The sequence below is a fragment of the Bufo gargarizans genome, chromosome 3, assembly GCF_014858855.1.
Source record: "Bufo gargarizans isolate SCDJY-AF-19 chromosome 3, ASM1485885v1, whole genome shotgun sequence".
In the NCBI taxonomy this organism is placed as follows: Eukaryota; Metazoa; Chordata; class Amphibia; order Anura; family Bufonidae; genus Bufo; species Bufo gargarizans.
In genome coordinates this window covers 20,073,719-20,096,016 of record NC_058082.1, presented here as the reverse complement: position 1 = coordinate 20,096,016, position 22,298 = coordinate 20,073,719, and the positions used below count along the sequence as shown (strand labels likewise).

Here is a 22,298-nt window from a genome sequence, read left to right as displayed (position 1 = left end):
GCTGCTGCAGCAGTAACATATGCAATTTTTTTTATATTTTTTTAATGAAAACATGGCGGTTACACTTTAAAGGGGTTATCCAAGACTAAACTTTAACAGACCCCTTCAGAGTGGCTGCAACCACGGTGGTGATCATACTTGCGTGGTCCCCACCGCTGGCTTCCTGCTGCATCGCACCATGGCCGCCTCTGCAAGTCCCAGGTATCTGGAAATCAACATGTTGACGGGCGTCACCCATACTGCATGTGACCCAGTGACGTACTGTATGGGTGACAGGTCATGTGATGCCCATCAACAGGATGTTGATTCCCAGAGACCCGGCACTGCGGAGGTGTCCGTGGGAACCAGGTAAGTATGAACCTCACTGCGGGTCCAGCCACTCTGAAGAGGTCTGATAAACAAGTTTCGTCTTGGATAACCCCTATAAACGGGTTGTCCGGGCCCAAAAAAAAGCTTGTCCACCGGAATTAGCTTGGTCTTGTGACGGCAGCACCTAGTCATGACCCTTAGCGGTCACATGTGCTAGAATATCACGTCACTAGCGGTAAAATGGTGTTCTAGCACATGTGACCTCGAGGCCAGTGATTGGCTGCAGCAGTCATGTGATCAAGCTACTTCTGGTCCTGTGGGGATTCTCAACGTCGGGACTGCGGACAGGAGAGTGTGGTTGTGTTTTTTTTTTAATATATATATTTGGCACTGGTTTCCACTATTGGGGTTGTTGGCTCCTAGGCCGTGCAACCCCTTTAAATTGACAGTGGCTCTAGTCTGTCCTGGGCAGCCATATCTAGTTTTCTTTGTTGCTCTGCCTGTTACACCATTGTTCCCATCCCGATGATGGGTATCGAGTAAGGAATTGTAACCTGTCCTGTAGGCTGCTTTATTACCTGTATGCTCAAGAAGGAGTAATATACCACGGCCCATATTATTCACTTTATAGGCATCTTGTGTTCAGTCCACGTGACGGCCTCCGCTCCGCTACCTGCAGGAGGAGTCCACTTAGCTCTTGAACTTTTTGCTATAAATCTCCCCTTTTAAATACCTGTAAAAGGGCACATATTGATCTTTTCCGCACGGCCCTGGTTTCCTTACGGCTCATGTTTCACCTGGAACAATGAGGAGCCTCAGGCTGTAAAGTACACACAAGTCTGGTAAAGTCGCATGCATGAGCGAGGGCGTCTGTTCCCCCGGCAGACATCCTCAGTAAATGATTGAATGGGCCTCTGGCTGTGAGGGATCAGACCTGATTGAGAAAAGGCCTGGATATAAACTGGGTTGTTAAGCAAAATAATGCCCGCTCCTCCCGCTGGGATCACATGCTGACCTGCCGGGGCGGCTTAACCCTTTCTGGCCCCGCGAGAATTTTGCAAGTTCTCCTGGACAATGCCTGTTGCTGTATAGTATAACTGAAGGGTAATCTCAGCGGTCTGGGGTAACGTGGAGGATTCTGCCTTGAGACATTGGAAACCCTCTTATAACTTGCGCCTTCAGTCAACTTTTACCTGCATACATAGACATGGGCACGAAATACATAGAGGTCTATGAACTGTATCTATTTTAAGTTGTTGACTATTGTCTATGGGAGTCCTTGTCACTTTCCCATACAGTCTAAGCCAATTGAAAGTGGTGGGATAGCTCATGTGATTCCAATCCCACCCTCTGCTCCCAGCAGAACCTGTGAAGAAGGCTATACTTTCCTGCTCCCCATCACTCCTTGGCTTCCATGCTGTCTTCACTGGACTTGAGGTTCCTGCACGGTTACGGGCATGTGCGCTGCAGCCAATGACTGGCCTCAGTGGGGATGTGTCCTCAATCGGCACATCATTACTGAGGCCAGTCATTGGCTGCAATAGTGCATGTGACCCCAGGAAACTTATATGCTGGTCTGGAAGTCTGGTGAAGCCAGCACGAGAGCTGCAGATAATAATTAAAGGAGGGACCTAAATAAAACATCATGGACAACCCCCCAGCAATCATGACCTTTTACCAAGTGCCAGCAGCCTGCTCAATCGCTCCGGTCCTCCAGTCTCCATCTTTTGATCCCCCACACACTTTACATCTAGCTTAGCATGGGCATGGTCACATTTTCCACTGTAGCCAATGACTGGCTTCAGCAGTGATGTCCTTCTTGTGGCCATATCATCACTGAAGCCTGTCATTGGCTGCAGCAGAGCATGTAACCATGCCCATGCTGAGCCAGATGAAGAGTGCGGGGACCGGAAAATGGCGACTGCGTGAATCCTTAGCTTGGTGGGGCAGTAACTAGTCATTATTACAGGAGTACCCCTTTTAAGTGTTTTTGGGCATGTGTTTTCTGGTCCCTCAACAAGGTGGTGTGCCAGAAAGGGTGTGGTGTAAGATATGACAATATGTGCCATAGTTGCTCTAGGATTGACACGCAATTCTAATAGGTGATGGCTGCACTCTAAAACCAGACGGTCTAAAGATGCATCAAAGGTGGTGAGACATGGATCATCTTTAGACGGTCTATTCTAAGAGACACAAGTTGGGACTGTTTGCCTTTGTACAGGCTCCATGCATGTGGGACGGGTAAGAGACCCGTGTCGTTTTCACGCAGCAAAACTGTCCTTTTGAGGGCTTCTGCCATTTACCCTTCTTATTTAACAGCGTTGTGCCACAGGCTACTTTCACACCGACATGACTGTTCTGCCAGAAAAGCTGAGAATTGGCCGGACACAAAACGCAGCATGCAGAGGTTTGTGTCCGTCCTGTTCTCCACTTGTTTGCCAGAATGCGTACGTATCACCGCCAGACCCCATTATACTTAATGGGGCGGCATACATTCCGTCCGCATTCGGCAGTGCCGGATCCGATCAATTCCAGCAGACTGTACGGGAATTCACACCAGAGGTGTGAATGTAGCCTTAACCAAGTAATTACCTGTTGCTAGGATTTGCCGCGACCTACCAGTCAGTGGAGAACCAACTGCTCTATGCTCCCTAATGATCCTTGGTAGATTATTATTAGTATTCAGAAACGGACCAAACTTTCCCTATAAATGGCTCATCGACAGCGGAAGTGAGACCTGCATTTACATGCAGCAATCGTCTCATCTCTATAGGGATCAGAGATGGCTGCTGCGGTTTCTCGTCCTCATACAGAATCATAATTTCTGGGCAGCAGATAATCCGAGATAATTTTAGGTGACGGCTTAAATATGAGATCACCCGATGGACGGGCATTTTGTCATTCATCGGGTGATTGGCGGCACATTTACAAAGGAAAGTTATCGAGAATTGGCGTTAGCAGGAACACTTATCCCCGATAATTGCACAAAAAGTTGGTCTGTGCTAAAGGACCATTGGACTAAAGATGGCAGTGGTCAGTAGAGATCAGGATCGGACAGGTGGATCTCAGAGGGGATGTAGATGTTCCCCATGTTGTCAGTTTGGATCTATCTCGCACAAGCGCAGGCAGGCCATGTATTGTCTCTTCCATCCCATCTCTGCAGACCTGGTGACAGCTTCTTGCATGGTGCAGGTCCAGTATTCCCAGTTTTCCCAGGATATAGAAGCGGTTACGCTGTGACAGCTCATTTCCTGACATGATCTCAGTAAATGTTCAGATGTCACCACGACCGCAGTCATTGCTATGATGTCCTTGTTAGTGTTCATGTAATTGTCGGGAAGTTGTCTTGTACTGTACACAGTGCTTCCTGTCTGAAACCCTACAGAATGAAGAACCATCTTCTCCCGATTGTGGAGATGAAGATCTTCTATCTGTGTTATGTTCTTGAAGCATTTATGTGGAGACCTACAATAAACTGTGTGAGAACTTTGAGAAATTTGGCAACCCCTCCCCGTCTACAACAATCTCCTTCCTATGGGGTTACCATCCAGCACATGTACCCTCATAAGAAGATATTCACATGTAGTAGAAATTTCTCTGACTGTCCCATTCGTCGAAATGGGGCTTTCGAAATCTTCCCAGTTTTGTGTATACAGCTCCTGTGCAGGCTTGTGTCTCCATACTTAGTCTACTGTTCCTGCAGTCAGTAGCTACGATGACTCATAGGGCTGCACAGGACCTGTATACACCAAACTTTTTAGTTTTTTTAATTTTTAAGGCTGTCTGCATGGTTGCTTGAAGTTGTTTTACATCTAACTGACAATTAAGGTGGCAGCATATTTTACGTTTTTGAGGGTACTCTTACAAGGTTGTCCAACTCTCTACAAGTGATGTATTTTCCTCATGATAGACCTGATCAGCAGGGGTCCCACGCTGCATCTGTTCTGCAGTGGATGGAGCTGGTTACCATTCACTTTCATAGAAGCAGCACTGTAGTATGTCCTTCCAGAGATAAAGCAGAACAGAGGAGGGGCGGGATGTCAGACCCCTGCCAATGAGATGATGTCCTGAGGTTGGGCCTTCACTTGTAAATGGTTGGACGACCCTTTGAATACTGTCTCTCCTTTTATGATCCACTCCTGATTTGGGCTTCAGAAAAAAAAACAACCATGCGGCAGCACTTTCATTGTGTTCAGTTATGTACAGTAATTTCTATAAAAAGTTTGTGAATGGGATGTAGGGTAATTCACGGTGCTCGCAAAAAGGTTCCCTCATCCTAAAACATGTTTAGCACTTTTAGGAATGCTCATAGAACTCGTATTGTGGCACACAGTGTACCGCACTAAGACCTCGTTCACATCTCCGGTGAATGTTCTCTGCCGGATATGGCTTGCCGGATTCTCTAGATCACCGCCAGATAACCATTGACTGTAATAAGGCCAGGTGGTGGTCTGGCTGCTTTCCAGCATGAATGCCAGGTTTCGGCCACCATCTGACGGAGATGTGAACGCAAACGCCTCTTGAGGCCTCTTTCACACGGGCGTCCTGTGTGAGGGCCAGACAAGATGCGGATGCGTTGCCGGAAAATGCGCAATTTTTTTCCACGTCAGTGCAAAGCATTTTAATGCATTTTGCACACGCTTGAGAAACATTGGCATGTTTGGTACCCAAACCCGGACTTCTTCACAGAAGTTTGGCTTTGGGTTAGGCGCTGTGTAGATTTTATTATTTTCCCTTATAACATGGATATAAGGGAAAATAATGGCATTCTTAATACAAAATGCTAAGTAAATTAGGGATGGAGGGGTTAAAAAAAATAAAAATTTAACTCCCCTCATCCACTTGTTCGCTCAGCCCGGCTTGTGTTCTTTCTTCTTCTTTGAGGACCTGGGAGGAAAAGGACATTTGGTGATGTCACTGCTCTCATCACATGGTCCATCACCATGGTGATGGACCATGTTATGATCGCAGTGACGTCACCAAATGTCCTTTTCCTCCCAGGTCCTCAAAGACGACGAGCCGGGCTGCACGAACAAGTGGATAAGGTGAGTTAAATTATTTATTTATTTTAACCCCTCCATCCCTAATTTACTTAGCATTCTGTATTAAGAATGCTATTTTCCCTTATAAAGATCGGGTCCCGATCGTCTCCTAGCAACCATGCGTGAAAATCGCACCGCATTCGCACTTGCTTGCGGATGCTTGTGATTTTCACGCAGCCCCATTCACTTCTATGGGGCCTGCGTTGCGTGAAAAACGCACAATATAGAGCTTGTTGCGATTTTCACGCAACGCACAAGTGATGCGTGAAGATCACCGCTCATGTGCACAGCCCCATTGGAGTGAATGGGTCTGGATTCAGTGCGGGTGCAATGCGTTCACATCGCGGTTTGCACCCGCGTGGAATTCTCGCCCCGTGTGAAAAGGGGCCTAACACTGAGGTGGAACTTAGTTTTTCAGTGGGCACTGAAAAAACTACAGATCCCAGCATCCCCTCCTTTCCTCGCACTTGATACCATGCCCACCAACCCTTCTGGCACAGCAGGGACCAAGAATGGGGCTTAGAAAGGAGCAGTTAGCATGCCAGCCCCTCGCTGACTTGTGCTCAATGATGTACCAGCAGGAGGTGGCACGGGTCTCACATGTCCGCAGATCATCAAGCAAAGGGATACTACAGGGCTTTTGTCATGACAATCATTGTCAGCTGGCTTAGAAATGGAAGTTCTAGTATATTGGGGAGTTTATCTTTTAATTTTTTTTTTGGGGTAGTGAGATGGATGATCCAGGGTTTAAATATCTATGGCCCATCGCTTAAATGGGACAGACTTGCATTACCAAGCCTAACGACTAGGAAACCAGTATGGACCAATGTAAACCATGAGCACCACAGCTTCTTCTAACAGCTGATGGTTGGGATGCTGAGTCAGACCCTCACCGGTTCTGATCTAATATTTTGCAGTATTTTGAAGGTCACCTGGGACAACTTTTCCCATAAGGTAACAATGAGTTTGAGGCCTTGGTAATGCAGTGACTTTACTCTCGTCCTAATGTTGCTGTGTAGACCTAACCTAAGGGCCCTATTAGACTGTCTGATGTTCGGTCAGGACGAGTCAATTGGCCTTCGTTGGCATCAGCCTATTACACAGGCTGGATGAGGGAGGAATGATCGCTACGGCAGTCGTTCCTCCCTCATTTAGTTCTCCTGAGATGTGCCTCTGATAATCGGGCATCTTTCATCCTAATGAAAGATGCAAATCGGCGAACAATTGAGCATTTGCTCGTTTTGCAACTGATTAGCAACACGATTATATGGGCAAATTATGAGGAACGGGCGTTCCTGTGGACACGTGTTTCCCATAAGTAGCCTGAAGATTGCTTGGTCTAATAGGGTCTTTAAGTCTGACTTCCGACCTCTTGAAAAGCGTGTGTGTGTGACTGTAAAGGCATGTTAGAGATGAGACAAGGTTATAACCCCTAGATAACCAGTCCGAGGGGTTGTGCCACAGATAAGAGCAGGCAGGAGCCTGGTGTCCTGTGGCTAATGGAGCTCTGAGTTCTGTCTTGTGATGAGTTGCAGGCTCCTGAAATCTGGATTTCCCATTTTCTTGTCCTGTGGAAACTAAACCTTTGAAAAGGGAAAGATAATGGACAGAATGAATGCTGCAAACGGTTTATACAAATGTCAATGATTGTGTGTTTTTTGGGGGGGCAGAAAATGCCTAGCGAGGAGTGGTGTCCACAGTGATCCACTGGCACCTCATATACACACACAACTGGGGTCATTATTTATATATATATTTTTTTTTTATAAAAGATCAGACATGTTGTGGCTAAACATGGCTGATACCACAGGAGATAAAGGCCCCTATCTCTTGAAAGAAAAATGTCCACTTAGTTCATGGTGGAGAAATAGAGGTCTGGCAGCTATTCAATATCTACGGCCACTTAAAGGGGTTGTCTCATCTCAGACAATGGGGGCATATCGCTAGGGTATGCTCCCATTGTCTTACAGGTGCGGGTCCCGCACCTATATTGGGAACAGAGCTTACCCCATAGAAGTGAATGGGAACGCACTACGCATGACCGGCCACCGCTCCAATTAATTTTTATGGGCCTCGCTCAGCTATTTTTAGCAGCCCAATAGAAAATGAATGGAGGGCAGCTGCGCATGTGCCGTGCACCCTCCACCACTTTCGGGGCTCCAGCGGTGGGCCCGCACCTATCAGACAATGGGGGCATGTCCTAACGATATCCCCCCATTATCTGAGATGAGACAACCCCTTTAAGGTCCCCATAAACATTAATGTATACTTGGCTGAAACCTAAATTTTTCAGTAGGACCAGCTGACAATCTAATGGGTATGTGGAGCTCCCGACTTCTACAGATATTGAAGAAGAGAGTGATCGGGTGACCTAAATTCCATATAAATGTTGTTTTTATTTTTTTGTGCCCAATCCTTTTGTTCTTCTGGGATTTAAAAAAACCCATGCATGCTTGGCCAATCGGGGCATGTAGGTGTATGAAGAAGGTGGGAGAAATGGCTGTCGACTAAGCGAGCTGTTGACCGATGGCTATTGAAGTTGTATATGAGACAGTTCATCCAGTGGAAGGGGCAATGATGCTTGTGAAAGAGCTGCGGCCTCTTACATTGGTCCGCTTGATTGGGGCGGTAGGTGTAGAGGATTCCGACTTTTTTTATTTCTGTTCTTCGGAATGGGGAAAAAATTGCAATATCCTGCAGAATTTAACCCCACCTGGTTTGATCTTGATGGCCATTCCTGAGGGTACATCCTCAATATCCTGAACCCAGAAAACCCCTTTAAGCGATGTCAACCAGAACTTCAGATGAAAGTCTGGGAAAGTTAAGACGTATGGTAATCATGGCTCTGCTAGTAGTAATTCAGTCCATGTCCATTAGACTGGAGTGTCAGGGTCACTGTATACAGATTTGCTGTACTTGATGACCTGGATAATCCATGTCCTGCTTTATTTTCGGAAAGGTAGCTCAGCATTTTGTTTGCACTGTGTCCCTTTGATCTTATCTGGAGGCTACAGAGCATTTCCATTTAGAAACTGAAACAGGCAGTAAAAGTGTCTATCAATCACCTTCCAAACTGCAGATATCCCCCCCAAGTTTGTTTATCCTGAAATGTGAGTCAAGCTGGAGTCCTCCCCGGGGATCAGGCCTGTGGCACTCCAGGATCCTTAGTCAGTGACTCATCCAGAACTGTTATCCTTTCTTTCCAAACCCTTTCCCCTAATTCCCGCCTTCTTGGAAGACGAATTTGAGTGGTTTGGAGGATGTAATTACATATGATCCATACTGTGTAAGCCTATGGTTTTGCAGACCACTTCAGCTAAACCAGCAGATCATGTGGGAGAAGTTTCTCCTCCTTCCTGGACTGTTCTGTTCTTATCAGGTTGTCCGGATACAGTGTACTTGGCAGAGCTTTCTGAAACCTTGGATTGGAAACCTGCCTTTCATAGTGATTTACTTCTGGGATATTTTTCTGGAACATAATGCAGGTATTTATTCGGATAGGACAATGTTAGTTATAGATGTCCTCCAAAATTATGACCGTATGAAGGAAATGTACACCATTACCCTTATCCTAACTTCTATGGAAAAATGTTGGGGCTGGAATCACACATGCTGGTTTTTGATGCAGGTTCTTCATGCATAGCCAGAAATTGCTCAGATGGTAGGTAAAGTATAAGGCCTCGTTCACACTTCAGTGTTTGGTCAGTGATTTCCATCAGTGATTTGTGAGCCAAAACCAGAAGTGGAGCCTCCACAGACATGAGGTAGAAGGGAAAGATCTGCTCCTGTTCTGTGTTTAGAGTTGCACCTAGTTTTGGCTCACAAATCACTGATGGAAATCACTGACCAAACACTGAAGTGTGAACGAGACCTAAGGAGTCTGCAATTCCACAGTAAAATCAGAGGTATCTGCATGTGCTACATGCTGTTTTCATTAGAGGTTAAATCTGCAGCAGGTCAAAAATCCACACCACAGGTCCGTTCCGTTCCCACTCCAGATTCTTCTGCAGCACATGCATTACATTTAGTAAAATCTCATCCATTTTGCAGGTACTATATTATGTTGTGTATTTTAAAGCCTGCAATTCCATGGTGGAAAATCTGCAGCCTAAGGCCCCATGCACACGGCCGTGTTTCACAGCCGTGTGCGGGCCGTGGAACCGCGGCCTGGATCCCTCCTGAGAGCAGGAGCGCACGGCGTCACTGGTTGCTATGACGCCGTGCGCTCCCTGCTGCCGCCGCAATACAGTAATACACTGGTATGATCTATACCAGTGTATTACTGTACTGTGCCGGCAGCAGGGAGCGCACGGCGTCATAGCAACCAGTGACGCCGTGCGCTCCTGCTCTCAGGAGGGATCCAGGCCGCGGTTCCACGGCCCGCACACGGCTGTGAAACACGGCCGTGTGCAGGGGGCCTCAGGGTACATGCACACGGTTAGGATATATGTGCGGGAAAATCCGCAGGTGTTCGCAGGGAAATCTGTGTGAACAATCCGCCTCAATGGGTGCGGATTTGCATACGGATTTGGTGCAGATTTTCCCGCATGCAGATTTTACTCTCCCTATTGGGGTACATGCACACGTTCAGGATTTGGTGCGGATTTTACTCTCTCCATTCAAGTGAATGGAGCCAATCCAGTCAGGAAAAATAAAATTGACAGGCTGCGGATTTTAAAATCCGCACCTCGGGTCAAAATCTGCATGAAAAAAAATCTGCTTTGTGTACATGACCATTTCAAATACTCAGAGAATATTATGTGCATAACCTATGGTGCGGATTTTCCACACGCAAATTCCCAGTGGAATCTACACTTAATCCTTATTGTGTGCATTAAGCCTAAAGGGTGTATTACACAGCCCGATTTAACTGGCGATTTTATCGGGAAGGAAGCGTTCCTTCCCAGCAATCGTCTTCTCTCTAGCGGAGGAGATCACTGCTATTACATGCAGCAATCTTTTCCTCCGTATAAGGAGGAGCAATCATTATACCATCGCTGTTTCCAATACTGAATCGTCTGCCGGCAACAGATCGTGATTGCCGTCTGCAAACCATGGTCAAAAGATTTGGATTGCACAATGAACGAGCTTGGGTAATCGGCAGCAGTATTAGACTGCCAGATAATCACTAATGAGCGTTGCTATGAACACTCGTTAGCGTTCATCTGATGAAAAATCGGCAGGTGTAATACACCCTAAAAGGGGCTGTCCGGGTTTATAGCAGAACCCGGACATGCCCATAATCTCACCCCGGCAGCCCCCCTGACATGAGCGTCTGAGCAGTTCATGCTCCGATGCTCTCCCTTGCCCTGCGCAGGATCGCGCAGGGCAAGGGCTCTTTTATTTACTATGGATCGGTGTTAAATCGCGCAGGACAAAGGCATTTTGTGGAGTTCTGTGACGAACCGGGCTCTCCTTCGGGCTGCCAGGCGGAGGCTTTGTTGGGCGTTTTACAGGCTAGGGCAGCGCTAAAGCCCACCCATCGTCACCGGGCTCACTGCTGGGCGGAAGCCTCCACCTGGCAGCCCGAAAGAGAGCCAGGTTCGTCACAGAACTCCACAAAATGCCTTTGCCCTGCACGATTTAACACGGATCAATTTGTTTCTACAGGTCTGCAAAACGGACAGCACAGGTGTCATCTGTGTGCTGTCTGCATCCTTATATCCGTTCTACAAATTACAGTATAGTGTCATCAGTGTTTGATAGGTGGGTGTCCTACACCCAGGAACTTCGATGATCAGCTGTTTGAGGAGACCTCTTTGCAGCTCACCAAGCACAGCACCGTATATTGTATGGCAGTTGTGCTTAGTATCGCAGCTCAGTCTCGTTTACTTGAATCGGACTAAGCCGCTCCTAGGCCATGTGAACGATGAACATGACATCACTGGCCTAGGGTCAGCTGCAAAAAAGTCTGCAGCACTCACAGGAGTGCCGGTGCCTTCTCAGACAGCTGATCGGTGGGGTTTCCGGGTGTTGGACCCTCACAATCGATATACTCATGACCTATACAGTAGATAGGACATCAGTAGAAAACAGCTTTTATTGCTTGCAGGCCAACATTATGGGCAGCATGGTGGCTTAGTGGTTAGCACTGGTGCCTGGTGCCTTACAGCGCTGGGGTCCTAGGTTCGAATCCGACAAAGGACAACATCTGCATGGAGTTTGTATGTTCTCCCCGTGTTTGCGTTGGTTTCCTCCGGGTACTCCGGTTTCCTCCCACACTCCAAAGACATACTGATGGGAACCATAGATTGTGAGCTCCATTGGCAACAGTTGGATGCTAATGTCTGTAAAGCGCTGTGGAATATAGTAGCGCTATATAAGTGCATTAAATAAATAAACATGCTTTGGGTGATTGCTGGCACATTTTCATTCCTTTGACATAACATCATCAAACTTCCACCATTGTCCTAGTAACCTTAGTCATGAGGACCTAACACTCTAGCGTGAACACATAATCACATTGATGGGACGTCATGGTGTAGACTTTGGGTTAACGAAGCTATCACCTCTGAGCTCGAATGTTTATTACTTTTGTAGTGGACTCTTTTTGTTCACTCTGGTTTGAACAAAACTCTGGTTTGCATCACTATCTCCTGGTATCTTTTTAGGTTTTTGTCCCGCAGCCATTCCACAGAGTAATTTAGGTGTCCTGGCTGAATTCTGTAGGACAGTTGACCTCTTCCTCCACTCTTAACTTCCCTTTTGTTCCAAAAAGAAAAAAAAAGTCTCCTTTGGGCCATTTGTGTGCACAATAAATGGTAAACAGTAAGAGCCGTCCTGTTCCCATCAAAGGGAAGATTAAGCCACTGGAGGGTCACGGAGGTGAGCTTTTAATCTAGCTTGATAATGTGGTGTTGATGGAGGCATAGTTGCTTGTCTTGTTGAAATAATCCTCCATGGGAGCTTCTTATGCTACAGGTGGATCATTATTAACTATGGAAGAAATGAAGGATTGACTCTGCCAGGAATGTAGATATTGGAATGGTCTGCCAAGAAAATTAAAATAAAAAATTTCAATTTTTTTACTTTAGAAAAACAAAAAAATATATAAACAATTGCCCATTGTATTCAGATCTGTTTAAAAATAAACTCTAGTAAACTGAGATGTGCCTCCTCCAAAAAAACAAAAAAGAAACACAACTGCTCTCCCTACTACCAAACCTAACAGAACTATTTCCAGTTTGCAGAGATACAATAAAATTATGATTAATTAAAAATCCATAGGACTAAAGGGGAAAAGCAGGGCCTGTACAGCTAAGGTATCTATACAGATTATGTCATGGTAAAAAAGGGTTATTAATTCTTGCTGAAGGTGTCTGGTGGTGGCCCGCTGATGGTCGACAGAACGTGTATGCGGAAGTTGTGATGGATCGTTCAGCCAATAGTTATTGTATGTCCACCTTTAATGGGATGTCCGTTATTTTTATACTGATGTCTAGCCTCCTGATAGGCCATCAATAGCTAGTCGGTGGATGTCCCAGACCCTTGCTGATCAGCTGTTCTTGAGTAGGTCATCCATTGTATAGTGTACACAGCGGGAGTAGGTCGTCCATTAGGTAGTGGACAGAGCTGATTACTGCAACCCAGCTCCCATTGAGTTGGATTTAGAGCAGCTGATCGGTGGGTGGTGCTGGGAGTCAGACCTCTTCCAAAGAGGAGGATAGGCCATCAATATAAAAATCCAAGCTAACCCCTAAGTTTTAAACCTTGTGCTCATACAGCTTTATATGACCTTTTACAATATGAGTAACTGTATTTGTGGTTAGACTTTTGATGTGATTATGAATATCCTTTACGTCCTGGGTGTGCCCTCCAGTAAGTTAGGATGTTAGGCTATGAGTCTTAAAGCTTATGCACGGATGCTGTATGCTCCATAGTAGTAGTTACAGGCTTAGAGAATATTCACAATTGGATGGTGGAAGTTTGGCATAGATGTACAATCCGCCTACTATTGTTTTCAATGGAAGTCTGTGGTTTATGAGCGAGACTGCCCCAAAAAAAGTAGTCTTCCTTTCTTTTCTCAGCTATAAGCTGTGGCTACGTTTATGGTGGCAGGATCTTCCATGAGAACAGTGGGAGGCGGATACTGCATGGCCTCCCAATGGCTGTTGTGGAATCTGCGCCAAATTTTGACTCCAAAATCTGACGTGTGAACGTGGCTTATTTAGGTGTCTTATGTACGGAAATCTTCTCCCCTAGCAGTACTGCTTGTATGGGAGAACACCTCCATGCCTATGGTAAGTGATGGAGCATGGCTTTCATATAGACTTTGACTGAAAATCTGCTGTATGACTTTAGAGTAGGGATGGCAAACCTGAGGCTCTCCAGCTGTTGCAAAACTGCAACTCCCACAGTTCCCTGCTGTAGGCTTACAGCAGTGGGCATGCCATCCCTGCTTTAGAGGTATACAAAAGTAGAGTAGATGCCCCAGTGCACCATTATGGAAGCCCCATAGATGCTCCATACAGAATTGAGTTGTAGTATGGCCATGTGCAGGATCTTGTACTTTGTTATGGATTTTGTTTGTGTTTGGTAAAATCTATTGGAGAAAGTCTCTTCATTAGCTAGGACTTCCATTGCTTGAAGGTACCTTGCTTGACCTATAGTGCAGACATTCCTTTTATCAAAGTATATTTTTTGTGATCTGTGGCTCTTAATTTTATTCAAATGAAAATTGCTTTCTAACTAAAAGTTAAGACAATAGTCAATATTCATATGTTTTATACTCCCCCCACCTCCGGGGGCACTGTTATGACAGTGAACGTGAGCATGACTATAAGTTTACATCACCATTACATAGTACGACTTTGCTTTGGTTTTGTGATCCTTAGAACATTGGCCTTTGCCTGGATTAAAGGGAACAATCCAGCGTGATGTGTGGAGTCAATTAAGCATGGAGGTTTTTACAGACTTGAGTATCCCATTGCATGTGACACTGTAAATATCCCCAGCACAATAACGTGGGATTTGTCAATGGGACATAAATCCTATCTGCTAACCTGTTTTCAATGAGTGTCCCTCCAGGCCTTGCTGTCCTAGCATTTTAATGTTGCGTAGATTAATCTTTGCAGACAATGTGGCAAGTTTATGGCTCTCGTTTCTGAGACCATTCGTTAATTTGATGGTGCAAAAAAATAATAATAAAAATGCACCGGACATATTATTGGGTGGCATAAGCAGTCTTTGGTGTCAACAAACCAGTGTTTTAAAGTGTCCATAGAAAAGCATCCATAGAAAAGAACCCAGAAATTGGGTGTCTGCTTCAATTTTCTAGATTACTTGGTTCCTCAGTTTTATATAGTCAGAAAAAGTAGTTTAGGTGCCTCCTCCCCCCAAACTGTTAACAATTCAATGCCCACCACCATTAAGTGGATAGATATTATGAATTCTTTGGTAGCTCAGATTTAACAACTCCAAACAAATAATTCTCATGGTGGTTCCCATTATGGCATGAGGTGACGCTATATTACATAGAGGCAAACCTCCCAAACCACTAAATGACCAGAAGGACAGCAAAGCATCTCATGGGAGATTTAGATGGGCATGTTCTAAAGTACTGACCCATCTTGATGAACATGTCAAGGGTTGCAGGTTGGTAGGTATGCTCTGTTGGGAATATAGATTTGGTGTATTGGAGTTCTGTTGCTGGATCTTCTGAAGATCTTCTATGTATTTCGCCTGTACTTGGAGGAACATTGTATCAACCATGCAGATTCAGTTCTTTGGCACTCTTTTTATTTCAAATCTGTTGCTTCGAGTAGGGTTGCCAATCTTTTTCAGGCAAGTAAGCGGACTATAGCACTCCGAAGTTGATGCAAAGTATTTTATCAACCATGTTAGACTAGTGTCCACAAGATAAGAGGCTTACGGCATGGCAATTGGGGGCAGGCATTAAAGAGGTTGTCCAAGGGGGTGGGAATTCTTTTGAAAGGGCTTAAATTGGGATAAATAAATAAAAAATGCATACTCTCCTCACCAATTCCATGACACTGCTATTCCAATTTCCCTCTGCTGTCCACTTCCTGGTCCAGTCTCAAAACACTGAAAATGAGTGGAGATATCAGCTTAGCCAATCACTAGTTGCAGCAGATAGTGTGTCTACAGTGGAGACCAAGAAGACTCCCTGCTCCCTATTCATTCTGCAACCAAATAGAGGGGTAGACGAACCCCATATTTCTCTTCTAGGAGCTCGCAGAAAGTCTTGCAGACTGCGTCCTAAGAGAAGTGATTAACCCCACCTGTCCGCATCTCTCGATTTCTTCTGGAACCGTTTTCAGAGCAATTAAAGCGATTACCTGGTTATGGTTTCCCTGTGATGTCAGTATATGGACTAACTAAGCTTCATAACAAACCATGACTCATACTGATGTCAGCACATGTGATACTTGGGACCTGAGCATTCACGTCTCATTACAACTGGCATAGTGGCTCGAAAATAGGCCCTAAATGCAGAATGATTGATGTTAAATATACTTTCCTGAAAATGAAATTGGGGGTGGGGTGTTGTAAAGGGGGGAAATCTCAATTTAGGACTCTTATATCGGCCAGTGCGATAAGCGGCTACAAAGAAACGTCTTTCTGAAGGACCCAACATACACAGGCAGTCCATTGATTCCATTGTGCACCATGTAATGCTTCATTTCTTCTAGGTGGCACTAGAAGGGAATTGCTGCCAGGTTCCCTTTACATATTTCAGCAGATTATTATTATTATTATTATTATTATTATTATTATTATTATTATTATTATTATTATTATTATTATTATTATTATTATTTATTATTTTTTATTTTTTTTTGTGTCCCAGCAAGGTTCCGCTATAAAGATATATAAACTGTACAACCCCTTGATAGAGAATCTTTTATCAGAATCGCCCTTATTAAACTAAGCATTGATCCTGCTGAGTGAAACAACCCCTCTCTCTTGTTTAAATGCGTGGCCCCGTTGAGAAATCTGTGTCTTATTGCACGTGCTAAAAAGGTCTTCAGTGCGCCAAGGGTCAGGCCTAGCCCATCGGAGCACCACTTTAACTCTGCCTTCACCATGGCCACTCCCCTTCCTTTGAGTAACAGCACCAGGCATCCTTACCATCCTTCTACATGGCTCTGTTAGTCCTGCAAAAGCGCCAGTGAATGTTCAGTCAGTGCATGTGAGGTACATCGTAGTTGGATTTCCCCATTCCGAACGTCCATTTCACATTCATCAATGGGGTTGATCCTTCTGACAGGTGCTCTTTAAGTTTATTTATGTTTTTCGATATTTTATAGTGACTTGCATTCACAGTAGGAATCTACTATCACTGAGTATTCTAGTAAGTGGTTTGGGTCCCAACTAGGGATGAGTGAACTTCTGCTTTAGAAGTTTGCATTTGGGTTCCGGTTACTGCACAGTTGTGTTATGGATCCCGTGACCGCGGAACATAAGTTATGGTCTGTGGCTACATTATCCATAACACAATTCTACAGGATCCATAACGCAATTCTGCAGTATCCAGAACGCAAACTTCTAAAACAGAAGTTCGCTCATCCCTAGTCCCAACATGTTGGCCTCAAATTTAACAAACGTTCTGCAAATCAAAGTTGTCCCTTTTTTTTAGAAGGAGATGCCGCCACCGCTTTGTTTTGTTTTTTGGATCCACCACCATTGGACCGCCATCTATCAGAGTGATAAGATACGCATTACTTGCTATGAGGAAAAAACATCTTGAAATACAATGCAAAAATCTAACCTAATTTGTAATTTAATGGAATTGAATTAGCAGATGACACTTTGTGCATTTTGTGTGGCCCCTTAATTGGGCTAATCTGTAGGCAGTGTCCGGTGTGATGTGCCCTCCCAGTAAATGTACAGCTGCAGAGCTCATTGTGGCCTGTAAGATGAAGCCTTGTCACTCGTTGTGTGCGAAGAGCAGATTATCTCATCCCCAATTTTTCCCACCCCTTTGCCTAAAAGGTCTTTTTGTCTGTTTCCATGACCAGCCCCACTATTGGCAGGGAAGTGTAGTGGGAGTTCTGTTAAACGACAGGGAATCCATACACTGGCGTCACGAGGAAGTCAGGCATCAAGGCTTTGGAGTTAGTCTATATGACCTTCACAGGAGGCCTCTCAAAAGGAGAGCTGTTCCTCTTGTGCTCTAATAGCAGCAGGGAGGTCGGCGGCCCGGCCTTTGTTCACCAAAACAGAAAAGAAAGCAACAAGGAGCAAATGGTTAGCTTTATGTAAGCAATTGCTGAGTCAGTGCCTCTGGGGAAATGCTCTCAAAGTGAGTGCCCGAAATGACCAGCAACAGTTGGGATTCCCCAAATTGTATTTTCTTCCATCTAGGGCTCTGCTCCTTCGTTCATATTCTCGTCATCATACTGATGTGAATCCTGTTGGAAGATATCAAACAAGACGCTCAGTAATATTGCAGTTTTTTGTTATAGTCCTTTCACTACGTTTGTTGATTTTTGTATTAAAGCCCTAGGGTCCTGGTTTGGAAACCAACAAGGTCAACATCTGCTTGGAGTTTCCATGGTCTCGCAAAGTTTACAAGGAATTTCTTTGGTACTCTGGTTTCATCCCACACTCAAAAAACATGTGCTTGGATTAATCGCCCTGATATCTGATCTGTCTTCAGGTTCGAAATTGGAAGTTGCACTGGGGCACTACATAAATGAGGGAAATATTACATAAATGTTCTTGGAGTCAGGTTAGGGTTAATTGTATGTCTTTTTGGGCCTGATGTGTCAGGGGTATAGATGGTCTTCAGGAGTAACATGTTTATGGAAGGATTCCTTACTGTTCTCCAGAGAAGGAGAAACGTTGGTGTCTAATGGTCTATGCATGTGACCATATTCTGGATCTGTAATGTGGTGTCCCTTGACTGCTATAGGCCTATACTGAACGCTCATGTAAGACGAAATTTTTTAGCATCTTATTATGCATGAACCATTTAACTGGCCTCATGGATTAGATCCATGTCAGCCTAACCCACCATTTTTGATAGGACCGACAATCTAATGTGTATGGATATCTCCACTTCCCCCAATGGGAGATTTCTGAGTTGTTGTTGGTGTGTGTAAGATAACAACACCCCTATTCAATATGGTTGGTGACTTAGAATACGTCCTACATAACCCACTGTATTTCAGTTGTGTACCTCTGACAAAAGCTTCAAACTTGTTGTGAACCGTAAGAAAGGCTAGAACATTACTTCTCCATGAACCAATAGTTTCCTTGAGTTGGAGAGTGGTGGCTTTTGCCGCTGATTTTTAAAACTGGTGTAAGTTGATTAGTTACAGTTCCTTTGAAAAATAAAAAATAAATGCCCTGGACTTCTACACCTCAAGAGAACACATCCAGAGTCGGGTTGAGTGAGTTCTGTCAGAAGACTTAATTGTATCGCTTGGGGAATGAAACTTCTCTCTGAATCAAGTGTACAGGTCTTCAATCCTGAAGATCCATGTGGTCAGAGGTGGTGGTTTGTGAGCACACTGAGCTTTTTCTATGGGCCATGTTTACTCCATATGTTTAGTTATACATTTTGACAGTGTGTCTTTGTCCTACAAGCGATGACAGGGATAAGCAAGCCTTTATTTACTGAGCAAATATTGCCAGTTTTATACCTTCCAGTATAGATGGCTGGCTCTTTTCCTCCTCCTCTTCTCCAACAAGGAGGTTGTTTGAGTTGACACGGTCTTTATGACTCACGACTCCATACGAGAGGATTTGCTTACACGCCTCCATTAGTTGATGTATTTTCCAGTGAACTCCGAATTTTGTAATTACTTGCAATATTTTCTTAACCTAGGGAGGTAAGTTAAGAAAGCATCATGTACAAGGTGGGAAGGGATCTTAAATTTCGACTGCTCCTCCTATATCTTGTCCCCATATTTCTCCTCTGTGTACCATGATCATTCTGTTTAGTGTAATGGGCAGGTTTACTGCCTGCCCGACGGAAGCCACAGATGATTACGACTATGGAATAGGAAGGTGGTTGAAGAAGACCTATGTAATTGATCGCAGTCATGTATGGTATGGTCACTGAATGAGTTGTGCGTTTATACCTTGACAAAATATTTTTTGCCTCAGATGACTCTTCCAACTGGAGAACCTTATTGCATGTGTTCCAGTCTTGACCAGTAGGTTGTTGGTCCAAACCGTGTGGCAGACTTTTGTCTAGTCTATATTGAAGGGAATGAGCTGAAGGTTAACACATTTAGTCAAGATGTGACATAATCTGGGATTTCTGGGTCTCTGTCCGATCCGGAGAATCAAAGGAGCAAGGTTCCTATGGCTTTCCACTTGCACATCAGTGTTCTTGGCCACCCATTGTGGTGGAAACTGCTGAAGATGTCCATTCAACTGCACAACTACCTGAATAACTAGTTTGGAGGGACCCCTTTGCTCTAAGGATCGTAGAGATACCAGCATCCCTTTCTATGGTACATCAATCCACATATAGGGTGGATCACTTCTTTAGATTTTATAAAATACTTGTATTCCCCATTTAATGACTCCTTGTCCCTTGTTTTTCCTCCTAGAAATGTATGATCCCTTGGACACTCGCCCTGTCAATGGGGTGTGTCCCTATAGTCAGCCTGTGAAGGGACACCCCTCCAATTGGCAACACCTAGTTGTAAAATTCTTCATTAAATTAATCTATTCATTATTTGTTAGAGGAATAACAGGAATGGCAACTCGGAGTTATGAGAAAATATGCTCCAGATTTGTTATTACATGAGGGATACATGGACAGGCGTAGCAGAGCTAAAAGGAACCGTGGTAATACGTCAGAGTTATCGTTACAAAAGCCTCTGAAAGTCAATTAACATTTTCTTGCCGTTGTTTACTTAATGCGTTAACCGTTCCTTTTTTTCTCTGCTACATCTGTATTTACTAAAACGGACGTGTCAGGGGAGATGACAGACTGTCTTTTGAAGTTAAAGGGTTCGTCCAAGACTCCAAAAAGGATATGATATTTTATTTGTTTTTACCCAACCCACCCCCAAAATGACGCCACTGTTGTCCATAGCTTGTGTCTGGTATTGCAACCCATGCCCATTAAAATGAATGATCCTGATCTGCAATAACGCACTCGACCCATAGACAAGAGTGGCGCTGTTTCGAGTAGGCAGGAATCCTACTCGGGACTGTCTCTTAAACACTGTGAATGAACACCTGCCATGAACAGACTTTTATTTCTTTTATTTTTTTTTTTACCGGGAGGTAGTACGGACTGGTACTAGATACAGAACGGAATCCATGTTTATAATTCTGGGCTGATGCAATTGTATAATTTGAGACAAGAATCTTTTCTGAGTACAGTTATGTAACCTGGGAAAAGCTGTCTTTAATATTTGCAAGTCTTAAACTTAATGAGGCTTCGGCCTCATGCACACAGCCATGATGATTTTCATTCCCTTTCTTGAACGTATTGCATTGTTTTTTTGTTTTTCTCTCCCTCCCATCAATAAAAAGGCAAGAATAGGACCTGTGGTGAGATTCTCTGATTAATCACACACATCCGGATGTGTGCGTGGTAACTTTGGGTTGTAATTAGTCAGTGCGCCATCATTTATTATTATTTTTATTCGTTTTATTGAACGAATAAAGTATACAAAAGTACACACAGAATAGTATGCACAACAAAAACAAGCCGTACTATTCATATCATGTACACATTGCAAATAAACAACAATTTGTATTGCTTATTATATAAAAATCAGTCGCCGAGACATGATAGCCCGAGAATTAGACAACTCCTTATGTGAGTACAATGATTGCGGTGAAGAGCACCATCTTCCCCATATTTTAGCGAATTTGGGAGCACAACCCCCATTCTTGTATACTATATTTTCACATGGTTTGACAGTATTCACCAATGTTTTTCCATTGACCAGTGCGCCATCAGTTTTAAATACTAATGGCACACTGAAGAAAAATACTGACGTCTGCATGAGCCCTTGGGTCTGATTCTCACAACTGTGCTGACTCCTGGAAATATGGCCTGTGTGTCGATCGTGGCTTCTCTGACCTGATCTGATTGCATGAAGGAGATTTTATTATACAGTTCGTTCGCCTATTGTACTGTACGTTGTCAGGTCTGGGAGACGGGGCTGACACTCAGGCCATGTTTCCTGGACTGAGTGTGAATCGGTCCTCATGGTGGTTTGGAAAAAAAAAAAAGCCCTCTACAGTCCCCTGCCACTTCCGTTCCAATGCTGCTCCCATCTCTGCTGCTTTCCACATTTTGGTCCTGGCTTGACAACCCTGAAATGCCATGAATGACCCAATGAGCCAATCAATGGCTGTAGCGGTCATCCGTCTGCCTCAGCCAGTGAGTGGATGAGCGGGCCATGTCAAACTGTGACCAGAGAAGCAGTGGAATGGCAGCATCAAGGAATTGGTGAGGGAGACTATAGCTACTGCCCAGAACGCAAAGCAAAGATCCCAGGCCTTACAGAACATAGTGTGAGGACCACTGCTGAAGACCACTCCCTTGCATACACTTTGACAAGGAGCAACTCATTACTTTTTGCTGGTGGCATCTAGCATTTTAAGCTGGTCATACACATAGCCAACAGCTATCTCTCTCTCGTTCGTCCCACATGTGCATGCTTAGCCAATCGTGCATATGTAAGATATGGTAGAGGAGACAAAGATGCTGCCAGAAACTTCCAGCAGCAGTTTCTCTCCTGCAGCATTGGACAATTGTATCCAACATGTTCATTCCTAATCTTCCCCTTAGGTCAGCAGATGGAGAGTTGGAAGGCCTCCATACACAATAGATGGTCAGCTTTACTGCAAGGACAGTTTGCCGTGGTCCCCAATCGATGGCTTTCCAGCTGACTGTAGGTTGGAGACCTCTGGCTGAGTTGCAATGGCCTCCTGGCTGTTGAGATTTGTTGGTGTTTGTATGCTTTATGCATGGACCAGTAAATGGCTCTGAGGAGCATCTCA

General features: G+C 44.6%; 1 protein-coding gene across 6 annotated transcripts in view; it reads left to right on the top strand.

The window, feature by feature from the left end:
• The window catches only part of YAP1 (Yes1 associated transcriptional regulator), a 58,754-nt gene that overhangs the window by 18,578 nt on the left and 17,878 nt on the right, over positions 1–22,298 (top strand). The window lies entirely within an intron of this gene.